Source organism: Nuphar pumila, chromosome 10 (genome assembly GCF_984573655.1).
Source record: "Nuphar pumila chromosome 10, dmNupPumi1.hap1.1, whole genome shotgun sequence".
Lineage (NCBI taxonomy): Eukaryota > Viridiplantae > Streptophyta > Magnoliopsida > Nymphaeales > Nymphaeaceae > Nuphar > Nuphar pumila.
Genome location: NC_143258.1, coordinates 93,446,843 through 93,463,278, shown reverse-complemented (window position 1 = coordinate 93,463,278; position 16,436 = coordinate 93,446,843). Strand labels below are relative to the sequence as shown.

The following is a 16,436-nucleotide window of genomic DNA, read 5'->3' as shown; positions in this document are numbered from 1 at the left end:
TCAAAGGAAGCGGGTACTTGTTCTTTACCGTCATTTTGTTCAGTGCCCTATAGTTGACGCACAATCGCTTTGACCCATCATGCTTTGCTTGAAACAGCACGGGCGCTCCAAAGGGAGCTTTGGAAGGTTGGATGATCCCCGCTTCGAGCATATCATCCAGTTGTTGGCGTAATTCCTGCAGCTCAGGAATTGTCATGTGATAAGGAGCCATTGCAGGTGGTCGTGCACCCGGTACTAATCCAATATGATGATCTATCTCTCGCCTCGGAGGTAGCTTCTTCGGCATCTCGACGGGCATAACATCACCAAACTCCTTCAATACTGGTGCTAATGCCTCTCGGACATCCGCGACTTCTTCTGCCTCATCTGTAGCGCGGATTGTGACAAGAAAAGTCTCGTCACCACTTTTCATGCCTCTCTTCAACTGGAGCGCAGACACCAAGCGCTCACAAGGCTTCCATGTCATCGCAGTAACCATGTAGGGCTGACTCTCACTCTCGAAGCTGACAACGTTGAGGTGGGGCATCGACACTGCCTTGTTGCTTCTCAAGAATTTCATCCCGAGGATGACTTTAAAATCATCTATGGGTGCGACTGATAACGTGATCCTTCCTGACCAGTTATGGATCCACACTGGTACATCCCGAGCAACGCCGTAGATGGCCTTAGCCTCTGAATTAACCGCTTTCATGCGGTTCTCTTTCTTTTCCCACTGTAATCTCAATCGTTCTGCTTCTTCAGCGAGATGAAGTTGTGTGTGGCACCAGTGTCTACCAATGCCTTGGTCAGTCTTTCGTTGAGCAGAAGTTCCAAATACATCAATTCTTTGTATGATGTCGGTTCCACAACGGTTGTGACCTTTATTGCATTCATCATCTGCATTGCGCCAATTGTTTGTGCCTCTGCAGGTTGGTCATCTTCCTCACCCTGAACGGTATTCGTAACTCGGGGTGCGCAGTTATCTCCATTCCCTTGACCGCGGTTTCTATTGGGACATGTATCCTGCCAATGATCCTCATGGCAGATACGACAGTCACGGCGACGATAATTGCCGCCTTGAAAGTTATTCCAATTTTGATTATTGTTTTGGCCATCTTGTCGGCCATGATTCTGCTGGTTTCCCCGACCAGCATTTGTCCTTGGTTGTCTCTTCGATTGTTGCGATCGTTTCCCTGTTGTTTGCCTTGAAATGCATGGTCATTTCTATCAAGCTCTGCAAGTTTCTCTGCAACCACAAGCGCCTCAGCTAGCATTGCAGGGTCATGCCGAATGAGTTCTTGGTTTGCCCATCCTTGCAGCCCATTGACAAAGTAAAACAACTGATCTTGATCATCCATTCTCTCCACCTCCAACATTATTGAAGAAAATGCCTTGACATAGTCATGCATTGACCCTGTCTGTTTCAATGCCAACAACTTTTTGTGGGTCATTTTCTCTTGATTTTTAGGTAGAAAGTAGTCTCGCATTTCCTTCTGGAGGTCTTCCCATGAGACTATAGCAATCAATCCTCGTCGAACATCACTCAAGCGACGTCTCCACCAAAGGGTTGCTTCATCCGCAAAGTACATTGTTGTGGTCCGCAGCCTATCTGCATCATCCTCTGTCCTCGCAGCTTCTTAAAACTGGTCAATCTCGTAGATAAAATTCTCAAGATCCTTTGAGTCCTGCGTGTCTTTATACTTTGCGTGCTTAGGTAGCCTGTAACGTGGCCTATCCACGTATGTTGTAACACCTCCAGCCGGGGTAGTTCTCAACTGTCGCTCCAACTGTTCATTCTTTCACCCAACAACATCCAATTCAGCAGCCATGATATTGAACTGACCCAACAAATCATCAAATCTGGTGGAAAAGTTCTCCACCGAGTAGTTAAGTTTAGTGGCAAGACTTTCCACTGAGTCTTCTACTCTCTCTACTGTTGTCTTGATCTCTGCATTGAGATCTCTAAAAGCGACACAAGTTCCATTAACCAACTTCTCCATGTTGGTCACTGACACAATCAGCTCCGCAACATCGCGCGAGATGGCTGACACCCGATCATCAACCATGAAGTCCTCTTCAGCAGGAACCATACTACTTGAAGGGGTCATGGCAATCTTCTTTGGTGCCATTGTCACTCCCAGTGTCGACAAGGCTCTGATACCAACTTGTCATGGGCTTGGAAGCGAAGGCCCCCGTGACGTAGCTTCGGGCAATCACAAACACTGAAGGCAGGCCTTTTAAGCGCACAAGCAACGCATAATACACGCGCACGAGCGGAAGCAAGAGTACGCATATGCACAAACACAAAGAGAGAGAGAGAGAGAGATGCAAAAAGCTTCTTTATAGATACTTGAAAGCAAAGTACATCAAGAGGGGAAGAGAGGGTCTGAATACATGGGGTTCTTAGGCAGTAAGGCCTTGTGGGGCACTCTAGAGTGCAAAAGAGGTATATACATCAGAGCAAGAAGGTGAAAAACATGGCGGTCCGGAACACGGTGAATGATCATTAAAAAGTTTCAGCACTAAAAATAACATACCAAAACTAAAATGATCATTAAAAAGAGGCTTGCTAACAGTTGAACCTAAGAACAACCCTAAAAAAAACTTTGTCTAGAAGCACAAGAACAACGACTAGGGAAGCAAAAGCCTCGCATCTGCAAATTCTCCTCCGTTAAAATTTTGTCTAGAAGCACCAACCAACCAATAAAGGATGCCCTTGCCGGGAGAACAATTACCCCATAAGGCTTGATCCGGAAGCCATTGCACCAATAGGCACAACTATACATTCAAATGCAAGGTTAAGTGGTAATTCATTACCCCCATCCGCTTTTCAATGTAGTTGATCCGTGACCCCGACAAGTGAGATGGAAGAGAGGAGACCCATCTGTAGCAACCATTCATGAGCGACCACTTGAGATGATACAACCCGCAAGGTAACGTCCCACCCACCAAGAGCGGACTAACGATCCATGATGAGACATCCCTTATCCCTAGCCGCTCGATATAGGAAACAAAACTCCTCCAAAAAGGGTGATTGGAGGAGCAAGGGTCCTTCAAAAAAAGTGTGTTTTCTCCCATCACCAACCTTCACCATAGACCCATCGACAAGATGCTGAAGCTCCTTCCACCAAGCTTTCCAAATTCTGTATCCTGCCTGCGACTTATAATTATTGGCCCACCACCAAGGCCATCCATTCAGCCTATATTTCGCTTTCATGACCACAACCCATTCTTTGTCCATGCAACACAAAGTCGAAAGCCATTTAATACGGAAGGCCTTATTCAAAGTATTCAAATCGCGAAGTGAGGGGAGTTGATGCATAGATTTCATTATAGGTACACAATTAATCTTCATTTTATGAGCTTTTGTTTTCTCTTACCTCCTGGTGTAAAAATCCTATATGGATATATATAATTGGGCAGATAAACTTGCATATTTTGGCTGGCCTAAAATGCATTTTCAAAAACATGTGACTATCACGGTCTTTCCTTATCACTGCAAGCCTTCTTATCGCTCGATTGCTAGTCGCGGAAGCTTGTTATCAGAGTGCAAGAGAGAAGAAAGAGACAAGAATTGCAATCACAACGAGGGTGAATAAAAGAAAGCTCAATACATTTAATTCATTCACAATTTAGCCCATAGCCCGTAGCCCCCTTATGGGTATTGATTAACCAGAACCAAGCAACTTACATCAGACTCAACGAAAGCAAAACAAACTCTAGAAGCAACTTTACAATGTAAGTCACTAGGAAACAATGTCATTCTTTGATATAAATGGAATAGAATGGAGGAGATGAACCAACCCAAAGTGACTTCCAAGAGGGGGAAGCAAAAATAGTTCAAAAATAAAATATTAGCTTTATTTGGCAGCAATATAGATTCAAACATGGAGATGATCAAGTGAAATAACTTCATATTTTGTCCCAAATCATACACTGAACAGTTAAATGCAGCAACCAAAAATACCAAAAAGAACACATTTCCAAAGTACGTACTCAACTTAGTGTATATCATGCACACAAGAAGCATGAAAAAATCTTCCAAATGAATATGCAACTCATCTACACGTCTGCGTGCTCCGAGTATTGATGCATTAAATCGGCCATCTCTATTTTAGTCGCCCACATCTTTGTACTATGATCAAATTCTGTATATTTGTGACCTCCTTGAATGTAACAGTTCAATTCTGGGAAATCCGTCCACTTTTGTGTGGCAGCTTGTTTGATGTAATCATAGTCATTTTCACTTGCCACTCTTATATCCAAACAATTTAGACGTGGCAACAAGTAAAGTTCTTGAAGGCCCTCCACAGTTCAAGCATAAGCACTTCCATCCATATACAAATCCTCCAAGTCAAACAGTTTGGATATTGCCCCACTTGGAATTCCTGTAAGATGGGTTGTTCCCTTAAGGCGGAAGTGAGAAGTGAGATATTTTAAAAAATTTAAGAAGCGGGAAGTGAGGAATCAATTTAAAAGCGAAATAGGAATAAAAGAGGAAGTGACATGGGATCAAGTGGGAAGCAAAATACAAATCAAAGGAGAAAAAAATAAAAACTAAAATAAAAATGATTATTCTTAAATTTTGTGATTTCATAGTGTAAGAATTAAATTCTTCTCAAAATATAAAAATGATGGTTGCCAATTTAGAGAAAGTACACGAGAAGTGAGCGGTAAGCGTTAAAAAAGCACATGAAAAACATAAAAAGAAGCATGAGAGAAACGTGTAAGAATCATGTAGGGAAGCATAGAAGAAACGTATGCAAAGCATAGAAGAAGCGTGGGAGAATTGAGATTTCTATCAAGTTTTGGAAGCAAAGAGTTTTGCGCTTTTGAAGCGAGTGTTGAGGAAGTGCGCTTCCCACCTATCTATGAAGCTTATGGTAACTCTACATTAGATTGTCATTGATTTTGCAAGCACATGAACGGCTCAGAAAGATGGTTCAATAAAAGAATTTCATGGCTGAGGAGATTCCCATTTGATATGATGTATCATTCTCATGAACTAACTTTTCCTCTATCAATGAAATTGAATGGTTCTACCATCCTACTACTACTCATCCTTTTTACCAATAAAAATTTTGTCTTTAGGGAAAAGATCAAGAAAAGAATCAGCTAAAACTAATGGAGGGAAAATTGATGGAAAAAGGTCAAACCTGTTGGTGAACTGCTGCCAATATTTCTGCATCCACATGGCAAATCTCAGAACCAGTGTTATTAAAAATGTGCCTCAAGGCGCAAAAATCATGCCTCGCCTTAAGGTGAGGACCTTTATGCCTTGAGGCGCAGGTATAAAGCATAAAGGCCTTGAGGCGTATGCCTCAGGGCAAGGCGCGCCTCGAGGTGAGGCATATACGCCTGGTTTTTTTGGTCAAATGGGGGTCAAAGCCCCTATTTGACCAAAATTTAGGATTGCAAATTAGGGTCGGGGGGCCTCATTCTCTCACTCGCTGCTCACTCTCGTCTCTCACTCGTTTGCTCTCTCTCGCCTCTCCCTGGTCTCTCTGCTCTCTCTCACCTCTCGTCTCGGTCTCTCCCACCTCTTTTTGTCTCATCATCAACCTAACCCGAGCTTTCAAAAGTTGGTCTTTTAGGGTTCATCTCGCTGTTGCACGAGAGTTGTACTGAATTGTAGCCCTAAAAAGAATATTTTATCACCTCATTTAAGTTTATCCTCATATTGTTGTTATGTTTGTCTTTCACATATACCAGTTCTTTGTGTATGATGTATGGTTTTTAGCTATGTCACATGGGTGCGGGTGCGGCGTAATTTCAAAAATTTTGGACACAGAGACTTGGTTATATATATATATATATATATATATATATATATATATATATATATATATATATATATATATACAAATAAATTAATAAGATAGCACTGAGAACGATCAAAGTAATAAGATAGCACTGGCCATGTGACTGTGCACATAGTCTGTGACTGACTGTGCATACAGTCTGGCTATATATATATATATATATATATATATATATATATATATATATATATATATATATATATATATATATATTAAAAAAATATAAAAAATTTTGTTTTTTTTTTAGTTTTTTGTCCTAAAAAATGGATGAATATAGACTCAAACAAAGTTGACCGAGTCTATAAAGTAGAACTCGGCTCAAGTGCGTTGACCGAGTCTGACACCTATTGACAGAGTATGTCCCATGTCCGAAGCCGCACCCGTGTCTGCACTCATGTCGGGGTGTGTCGACGCGGGTGAGTCGACCCCCTAGCCGAGTCCGTGTGACATAGGTTTTTAGCTATTTGGGGTTATGCCTATTTCCTCCCTTGATCTATGATGTATCTGCATGATTCCTCCACTCATTCTTTTTGTTTTGTCTGTTGACTATATATCTAATCCACTTGAACATTTATGAGTAGTTTTTTGTCTGAGTTTATGAAACTTTTCAGCTTCAAGTTGACAAGTCCTTTTATAGCCTTAAAGGTGATTGGTATGTTGAATGCTCATGTGTACGGTTTCAGATTTTCTACAATGTAGAACTTCTAGTGGCTGTAAGCATTCCTCATAACCATGAGTTGATCATATTTTTCTTGAAATTAGTTATAAGGCACTTGTTCTGCAATTCATGAAGGATCATGTAGCTTTCCACTATGACTTGTACAGGTCCGCTTGGAAGCTGGATACCTGAACTTGTATTGCTCATAGAATTGCTTTTGGTTTCCGACCTGAAGAGGAGCTTGAGGCTTAAGTTTCTTTGGTTTGCCTTTCATTAAGGCAAAGAGAGGGAAACTTTAGGTGATCAATGCAAATAACTAATATTATGAAATTAGCAAACTCTGAAGATGTCAACATAACATGGTTATTGAGTAGGAAAAAGAATTTCTTATTTTTTCATTCAATGGAAAGATGATAGACTTGAACCAACACCACACACCAGCAACCTGTAAGGATGGTTTCCTCAAGAAACCATCTTCCTAAATGTCCTATGTCCTTCCAAGAAGAAGACGAGTCACTAGCTCATACCCTTGGTAAATGAGCCAAGCCCAAACATGCTCTGTTTATTATTTTTTGGCTATTCTTGTATTGTTATAAAGCGTAATTCATTCATCAATAAAGCAGTTTTTATTTATTTATAATTTTAGATATTTTTTATACTTTTTTTTTTAGTTTTCAAAAAAAAAATTGAGGCTTACGCTTTATGCCTCGCCTCAGATTTTGGTGGAGCGCCTCACTACGCCTCAATGCTTTTCACAACAACGTATCTTTTGAATGAGTAGCTCCACTCCAGATAATGAAGCCTCTGCATGTTAAAGAATGCACAATTGTTTTAATGAAAACATATGACGGCAGTTCATAATTTACCAAATGAAGATGCATACCATTTAGCATAACTCAAAAAGCAAATAAATTTTAACATGTAACCAAAAAATAATATTAAACACTTGATCATTTACTAAACATCAAATTCCTAGTAAAAATGTTTTGAAAAGAAATAAAATCTAACCTAAAGAGAAAAAAGATATAAACAAGATCAATATAGAAACCCCATCTTCTTATTACAAGAAATTGAAAAAGAAAAATGTGTGGAAAGGGAAGGCTTACACACCCCATGTGAGGTATAAAGCCTCACCCTATGATAAGCTTATGCCCCTCCTCCCCCATGGAAGGTGAGGCAAAAAGATGGAAGCTCAAAGGCACCACTCACCTCAACACAATGGCATTTTTAAACCATGTTCTAACATCTCTCTAACCTGTTGAACAATATATAAACTGAACAAGCATGGTCATGAACTAATATACCTCAGAAATAGGACCAGGATGAGATATGGTTCAGTATATGAGGCTCCATACTAACTGCCTACACAATGTAGGATAGACTGATGGAACACCACCATCCTTTCTAAACTTCACATTCACTTATGTTCTCTCTACCTTCCTTGTTTCCTCCTTTGAATGTGCTCTAATATCTAGATGCATATTTTTGTTGAAGTAAGAGGTATCCTTCTTAAGGAATGCCACCTCTAGCATAACAAATACTTTACAACACCCAAGACTCCAATTTTGAACAGCTTGGTCGAAGCTACATTAATGTTCCTTATGCTAGTAATGGCATCTCGAGTGATTACCATATCATCCAACAGCTCTTCCTCTAGAGGTAGATTCAGACATTGGTGGATCACATATTGAACACATGAGAAGAAATTGTTATTATTAATTCCTCAAACCAAGCTCTTATAGTCTGTTTTATAGCAACTAGAGCACACCTTAATCTGCACGCATGACTTTTTGACTATATATCTTCAAGAGTGCATGTTTAACATCTAATAACATACTCCAATGACATATTGTGCGTTGTGGGGTAGGGCCCCTTCCTTTATTTCAATATGTACAAGTTAGAAGATAACCAGATCACAAAAGAATTTCACAATCTGACAAAACATCTCAGTTAGGAGGTTTATCCCTCCATAACAACCATTCCCCTCTACGAACCCTCTTAAAGAGGAGCAGGCAGACCTCTATAGAGGGGGAGGAATCCAGCAAAACCAGTTCGGAAAGTGCCCACTTTAACCGGAGGAACTCACAGCTTAAGCTTCTCCTCCCTGCCTTAATGGATTTCAGCAATCTCCGAGACGCCTCATTTGAGCAGCTCACTGACATGTTTATGTCTGAGATCAGCACATCCCCGTTGTAAGGCTTACACCTGCTAGAATGAACACGTCCTTGTTATTCCGAACACTGAATGCCAGCTTCACTCATATTGCCCTCCATGTTGGAGGATACCACTTAGAAGTCAATAGCCTGCAGACCAGTCAGAAGCCAGCAACTTGGGATTCATCCAAGACTTGACCAAACACTAATAACCAGCCTCTCGTTCGGCGACCAAGGGATTTTAAGGAAGCTCTGGATACAACCTGCCTACATTTCTCCTTTTACCTTTCGAACGGAATACACAGCCACAACATGGGCTGCCTATATGAATTTTCTACAACTCCCAGAGGACTATATGATAAATTTGCCTCCAGCATTTGGCCTTCCACTTCTCCCTAACGTCCTAGCAGAACCACCTAATGAATTCTTCTTTGATCCCACTGAAAGGGGATCTTAACACCCCGAACCTCTCACAAATACTTCTTCATGCATTCTCCGCTTTGGACATGAATACATAGATATATATATTAACTATTTTATTATTGTAATAGGTTTTTCCCATATAAGGGCATTTTGGTCATTTTACACATGTAATTGTTATAATGTGTATATATATATATATGTTATAACTATTTGAAACTATTTTTTTTTCTTTTTCTTTCTTTTTCTTTTAGTTAGGTTGTTTTTGGACAAGTCAACATAGAGTTGACTAGTCAATAGAGTTGTTGGAACAGTCCAACAACTCTATTTCTAGCTGTTGGACTGTTCCAATAGCTCTATTGACTAGGGGTGGCAATCGTGTCGGGTGGGCGGGTCAGAACACCTCAACACGAACCCAACCCATTTATTAAACGGGTCGAATGTGGCAAACACGAACACGGCCCATTTATTAAACGGGTAACCCGACCCGACACAATTAACCCGTTTAATAAACGGGTCGGGTCGATCTGACACGGTTATATCTCTCCGTTAAAAGATGTTGCAAGTAGGAGATAAGAAGGGGGGGGGTTATTTTAAGTAAGAAGAAATTAAAAAGATTAAAGAGTTATACTTTTAGCTTGATTTGATGTTAAAAAAAATTAACGCTTTTTTCAGATGAGAACATTTAATGTTATTGCTCTCAAGTCTTGTCACCTCTGCGGTTAACTTTTCACCTTTTTCTCTCTCTCACATTTAATGTTATTGCTCTCAAGTCTTGTCACTTCCGCAGTGCGGGTTTTAAATATTAAAAGTATCGTGTATATTTAAAACGGGTCGACACGATTACCAGTTTGGATTACAAACGGGTTGCGAATTCAATCATCCCAAAGAACCATTTTAAATATAAACGGGTTGCGGGTTGACAGGTTTGTGTAAACGGGTTGGCGGGTTGGCATACCCTTAACACGAACCTGACCCATTTAATAAACGGGTTAGGCGGGTCGACCCGTTTACGACACGAACCCGTTTAAGCCAAACCTGAACCTGGCTAAAAAGCAGGTTGGCGGGTCGTGTCAGATTTTGCCACCCCTACTATTGACACCACCTCTTGTATATAACTAGGGTTAAAAACCCTCATTTGTTTCTAATGCTTTATTAAGCATTCTAACTCAATAAAGGATTATTATTATTATGTTTTTGGTGTCCTTTGTGTATGCCCATTGGTACCTCTTGTGATCTTATGTATTAGTCATTGATTGGCTTGTGTTTTGTCCCTTTGTGAACTTGTGCCCATGCATATTTAAGCTCTTTGTACCCATTGCATGCACTTATGTGCTTTTGTTTTGCCTTTGGCATTTGTATTGACCCTTGTGCGACTTTGATTTCATTACCAGCAGACATGTCACGTCCTCTTATGCTCTTTCGTAGAGAAAACAACGGTTGGAGAGAGCCGCTCCAACTTTTGTAGCCTGTCTAACATGAACAGCTGACCAGCACATCTAAGGTAGCCACCCACGTTGTGTGTGGAATGCACCCACTAAACCAAATTAGCATGCATGAATCCTCCCTCAGGCCTTACCATGAATTTCCTCCAAAACACACTACAAGTTATATTGACCAATGCACTGCCATTCCAAAAATGCTGGTCAGGCAACTTCGATAGCACCGCTTTGTCCACCTACAGGAATCCCCTTCCCAAAATGAAGGCATGTGGGTCCACCTGATATAGGGAAACCACTTGTGCTACTGTCATATCAAGCCCTTTGCTAATTCTCCCACACATCATTCCATCCACCTCTTAAAATGAGGGCATGTTTCTGCCACTTGTTAGCCAAGAATTGGAATGTCCAGCCATTGCTAGCCTGCCACCACCAATGTTGGCTAACCCACCAACCCCATTGGATCCCCTTGTAAGCCCATGATGCGCAAGCCAGATATTTTATCATCCACAGGGATTTCCCTGTGGTTGTGAGGTATTTACTCCTTACAAACCTCATCCAGGCCAGTCATAAATATCATTGAGATTTTGAAAATCTCACAATATTATTGTGATATATTTGAAACACACAGTATTCTTGATAATATTGAGATATTTTTCAAATTCTCGCCTATTCCTAAAATATCGTGATATTATTACAGTATTATCATGAAAAAAGGCTTGGTATGAAGAGGCATATTTGTAAATTGCCTTCTTTCAAACCAATTCCCAATGTTCAAAACCTTTAAAACTCTTTAAAGAATTTAAAGAGATGTTTATCTCCTTCACTGTTAATATACATGTAAACACACACACGCACATGTATACACACACACACACACACACACACACACACACACACACACACACATATATATATATATATATATATATATATATATATATATATATATATATATATATATATATATATATATATATATATATATACATATGTTTCTCAAGGGCATTTTGGTTTTTTCACATGTAGAATTGCAATAGTGCATATTCTTATTTTTCTTTTTGTATTTTATTTTTTTCCTTTTATTGTAAAATATGCCTTTTGTTGAGGGCATTTTTGGAAGCTCTCTAGAGCCATTGGAGGCTACCCAACGGCTATATTTCTTGCTCTATAGAGCCTACTTCTTGTGTATAAAGGGGTTGCCCCCTCCTCTTCAGGTACTCCTTTCTCTTAAGGGATTTACCTAATACAAATACATATTTTTCATGAGTGTTTAGCCCTTAAGTGGCTTTCTTGAATCTTGTTATTGTGTTTGAACCCATAAGTGGTTATCTCTTGTGTTGGTTCTAGCCCATAAGCGGCAGATTGAAGAACAGCATTGGTTCATGACATTCACAACCCAATGCAGCCACCTACCACATTCAGTGATGAAGGAAACAATGAGGTGCCTTGCCTCTTAAATAGAAAAGGAAGAATCCCTTCCTCTTCTTGCTGAACGATCATAGGAATATTTTTTTTTAGGTTTATTAATCATTACCCATAATTTGATTGGGTGATACTTACCCATGGCCCCATGGCACTTATGTATTACCATATTATAAGCTTTATCAAATATTAATTAATATTATACCTCATATTATCAATAATGTTTTGTTATAACTCCTTCTAATATTTTTTATTAAATACTTATTTATAATTGTTTAATAACCGATATTGTACAAGAATTTTCCGAGAAAATAAAAATTTTCAAAATCTCCCAAGATATTCCATTGCAAAGAATTTACTGAGAACGACATTTGTGAATATGATCCAGGCTAAATTTCCATTAACCGCTGACTAATCCATATAACCCAAGAACACCTTATCTCAATCTTTCAACATTCTCAATTCTACCGCCCTCCCTCGAGCAGAGGGAGGCACAGCGTCTCCCACCCAATGAGGTGGAGTTTAATTGGTATCTCCATTCCCACACTAGAGAAAATCATTGAGGCATCGGTTGAGAATTAGACTACTAGCTTAAGGATTTTGAACATTAGAATCTAAAAGAAGGGGAGAATCATAGGCACATGCTTCAGCAAGCATAGTTGTTCAGTGTAGGATAGCAATCATGCCTTCCATCCAACTAGGCAATATTCAACCTTCACCATTCCGTTTAACCATATTTGGTGCACATCCTCTGGCAAATAATAGTGAAGAAATGTATTTAACGGGTGTGGCCCCCACCAACCAATGTCCACACACCACTGATCCACTCAATTAGGACTGAGGTTTATGAGGATCAATTCCCATTTCTCAGGATTAACCTTATTTTTGCTCTAGCTTCCGAGCTGTGTAACATGGGTACTTCTACCAGCCCCTTGTACTCGTGTCGTACACGTGTCATACCCGCACCAGCACTTGGGTACTTCGGGTATGGGTCAACTGAGTTTTGGACTTGACAAGACCAATTTTATCTACTCAAATGATCCAATCAACATGTAGATAACAGTCAGGATGAAAAGAGCCCAACGTTAACTATATATGTTTTAGACCTTCAATTCATATTCACAATCTACAACTACATTGTAGAGCATTTTGTAAATTATAGTACATTTGTGCATTTTTCTGTGTGTTTATGTGTGTGTGTGTGTGTGGTCATACCCCCATACGTATCCCTTTGTACCATGTCATACATTGTACCTGCACCTGTACCTATGTGACATAGCGTCGAAGTCTTTCTGAATACCCTTAATGTTACAAATAGAACGCATTTAGGCTTTGGAGATGAGCAAGGCGTCAATCCACATAGAGGAGAAATGAGCACTAAGTCACTTCTAGGGAACTTAGGGGGCTCACTCTCCCCCAAGTGCTCCACTCCAATCAAACATTTGGCAAGCATTTCTATTACAATCAAACATTTGGTATGCAACTACTTATGTATAAAGTAAGAATAACAAGACATCACCAAGAACCTTTAATATTGGCAAAAAAGAAAACTAAGTAGTTATAAAATAGAGAGTGAAGAAGCAACCAACTCCAAGATTATAGAATCATTAGCTGAAAACAATAACTTTATTGGCGGTATGTGAAATTCAACAACAATCACGGTTACGAAGATTCGTGTGACAGGTATTTATTTCTAAAAATGAAAGCCCACATAAACCAGTAATAGTTTTCCCCAAAGCTTGATGATTAAACTTTTACATGGATTAAAGATATGTATAGGGATGGCAGTGGACCGGGGTGAAACGGGGCCCCGCCCCACCTCGCCCCGTTTGGACCGGGGATGGAGGACATGAAACGAGGATGGAGGTTAAAATCAAAACCTGGAGAGCAGAATTTTGAGACAGGGCGGGGGTGGAGAGGAGACCTTGTCCCTCGCCCCCACCCTGGTCCACTGCCATCCCTAGTTATGTAAGATATGCAACTATGGGAAGAATATTTCAACATGGAAAGAATTGACTAACCTGTTGGGAACATTTTGATCTATATATTCTAGAGTACTGGATTTATCCATGGTTCCACGATGAAAACTGTGAATCTCCACTATTATGTTATCCTAGCAAATCACAGAAAAAACATTTGTCAGCAGAATCCAAATGAAAAGAGCATACAATACACCCAATTAGTGCATGAAGTCAAACATATTGAAATTGATATGCCAGAATATCCACCTCATATATTGAAGGGTAAGAATTTCCAAGCTTTTAAGTGTGTCCCCATCTCCCTAGCTAATTGAATTCAATAAACCAAGCGCATCTGCATAAAGGCGAACTCAGCAGATAAAGGAATATCAAAGATGCCAACTAAGAGAAGAAATCTAATGAGTATTTAATCATCTGGACCTAAGTCACAGTGACTCGGCTAACCAGGTGTCGAACCCGCGTCAATGCAAGTGCAGGTGCGGCACCCGGTGCAGTCAACAAAGCCCTGCATGCGATCAACCACACCCAGGGTTATATCTGTCCAAAATGGACTCGATCAACTCTGACCAAGTCCATTTTGGACCCAAAAATAATAAGAAGAAGAAAGGGGGGTGGGGGGCGGGGGTTTAGGGCACGATTCATCTGCCTTCCTCTCTTCCTCCGACGGCAGCGATTGCCAATCTCTCTCTCTCTCTCTCTCTCTCTCTCTCTCTCTCTCTCTCTCTCTCTCTCTCTCTCTCTCTCTCTCTCTCTCTCTCCTCCTCCTCCTCCCCCCCCCGTTGCCGCAAGTGCCGAACCAACAGGGTTGTGTTTGACTCTACTGAACCCAACCCTTCTGGGTTTGGCTCTGCTGAACCCAGCCTTGGATCAAAAATTGTTATATATATGCCCTCCTGCAGCCCCCGCACCCAAGTTTTTTTAAAGTACCACATTGCCGCACCCGCACCAATGTGACATAGATCAGGACGCATTTCAAATGTAATACACATGGCGATAGTTCCACATTGGCTGGCAGACTCATGATGCAACCAAAAAAAGGGAAAGCATCTGTCTCCATGAAGAGGGTAGAAACATGAAAACAAGGATAGTTGGAACGTTGCATTGTGGAATATGAAAGGAAAAAGAAACCCGGATAGTGGTCACAAATGGCAGTCCCCACCATCACTAACAACAACAACAACAGTCTTCTTGAACTACCACCTGCTCCCCCGTACACAGGTGACACTCAATTGGAAGCTGCAACTCTAAATAATACTTAACATAAACCAAACATTAACTATCTGCAAACTGAATCCCACCTAATCTATGCTTCCATATACAAATCCAAACGTCAGTTGCAGCCTCAATGGCATAGAAAACAAACTCATTATGGAAATCATCACCCGCGGGCATGAAGAAAGTGTGAACCATTAAACATGATTGTGGAATTAAGCATGCATATACATGTTTCACGACCAATTGTGAATCCACCGACAAACACACTTGGAAAAGAACCCTCCTGATAGATAGACAACAAGCTATCCCATAAATCTGGTAGTTTCTACTCGCAGAAACTAGAATTCAAGATAAGCATTGCTTGATCTAGAGATAGGAACTTTGAAACGATCACATAGACGATAAGCGTTTACACGCATAAACAACAAAAAAAAACTAAAAATTGAACAAATGTAAACAATTAAGAAACTTGATTTCTACGATCTAAAAGCGTCAAACCGATCAGACCATTAGATTCAAATTTTTCACATAGCAAAGAGGACGAGATCATCAACACAAAACGTCTACGAGAGAGAGAGAGAGGGGAGGTGGCCAATTCGGTGACGTCGGCTGAGGCAGTAGTGGCCGGAGGGTTAATCTCACCGGAGCGACGATGGAGTGAAAAAGATGAAGAAATTAACCCACAAATTTAATCAAAGTCGTTGGACCAACGACTTTGAGCAAATTTGCGGGTTAATTTCTTCACTGTTTCCCCACTTCTTTTTTGAATTATCCTCGAAACCAAGCGGGTGAATCCCTGACAATTCCCAACGGGATATCATCTTCGCGAAAGGATTTGGCGAGAGAAAGGTGCAGGAAACCCCCGATCCCCGTAGGAATCGTTCGGGTGTTCAGGTTTGCGTCGAATTATCGAAAAACATACCGGAAATATGGCCGGAGAGCTCCTTGCCTCCGGAGAAACGATATCTTCACCGGATTTCCCTCGGAGGATCGTGTAAACCCGCCGCTCCCAAACGTGTATTTTCCCCGTCCCAAGGGGTTTGGACAGAGTGCACTGAGAAAGTCTTGCAGTCGAGCCAAAGACCAGGCAAAGAAACTCTGACAATAACATTTAAAAAAAAATGCTTTCGGAAAAATATTTGTTTAACGTGATATTATTGCGATAAAATTTTGATATCTTTAAACAAAAGATATTTTGAAAATATCTCATTTTCGGGAATTGTATCGGAAATCTTGCAATAAAAACATGAAAATATCGTATTTTCTGGGGTGTTTGATTGCGCGCCGTGCGGGACATGCTTTCAATAAAACACTGGACACGGCAGATGCGTGTCTTGCACTTCCCA

At 40.5% G+C, this 16,436-nt stretch overlaps 1 long non-coding RNA gene across 1 annotated transcript in view; it reads right to left on the bottom strand.

Moving 5' to 3' along the window:
* LOC149827393 (uncharacterized) overlaps nucleotides 1–14,200 on the bottom strand; it is a 32,739-nt gene extending 18,539 nt beyond the window's left edge. The window contains exons 1-2 of the long non-coding RNA XR_016434737.1: nucleotides 14,125–14,200; nucleotides 13,918–14,009 (exon numbers count right to left, since the gene is read on the bottom strand). This is a non-coding gene — a long non-coding RNA (uncharacterized LOC149827393). The remainder of the gene's footprint in view (nucleotides 1–13,917; nucleotides 14,010–14,124) is intronic.
* Nucleotides 14,201–16,436: the final 2,236 nt, after the last annotated feature.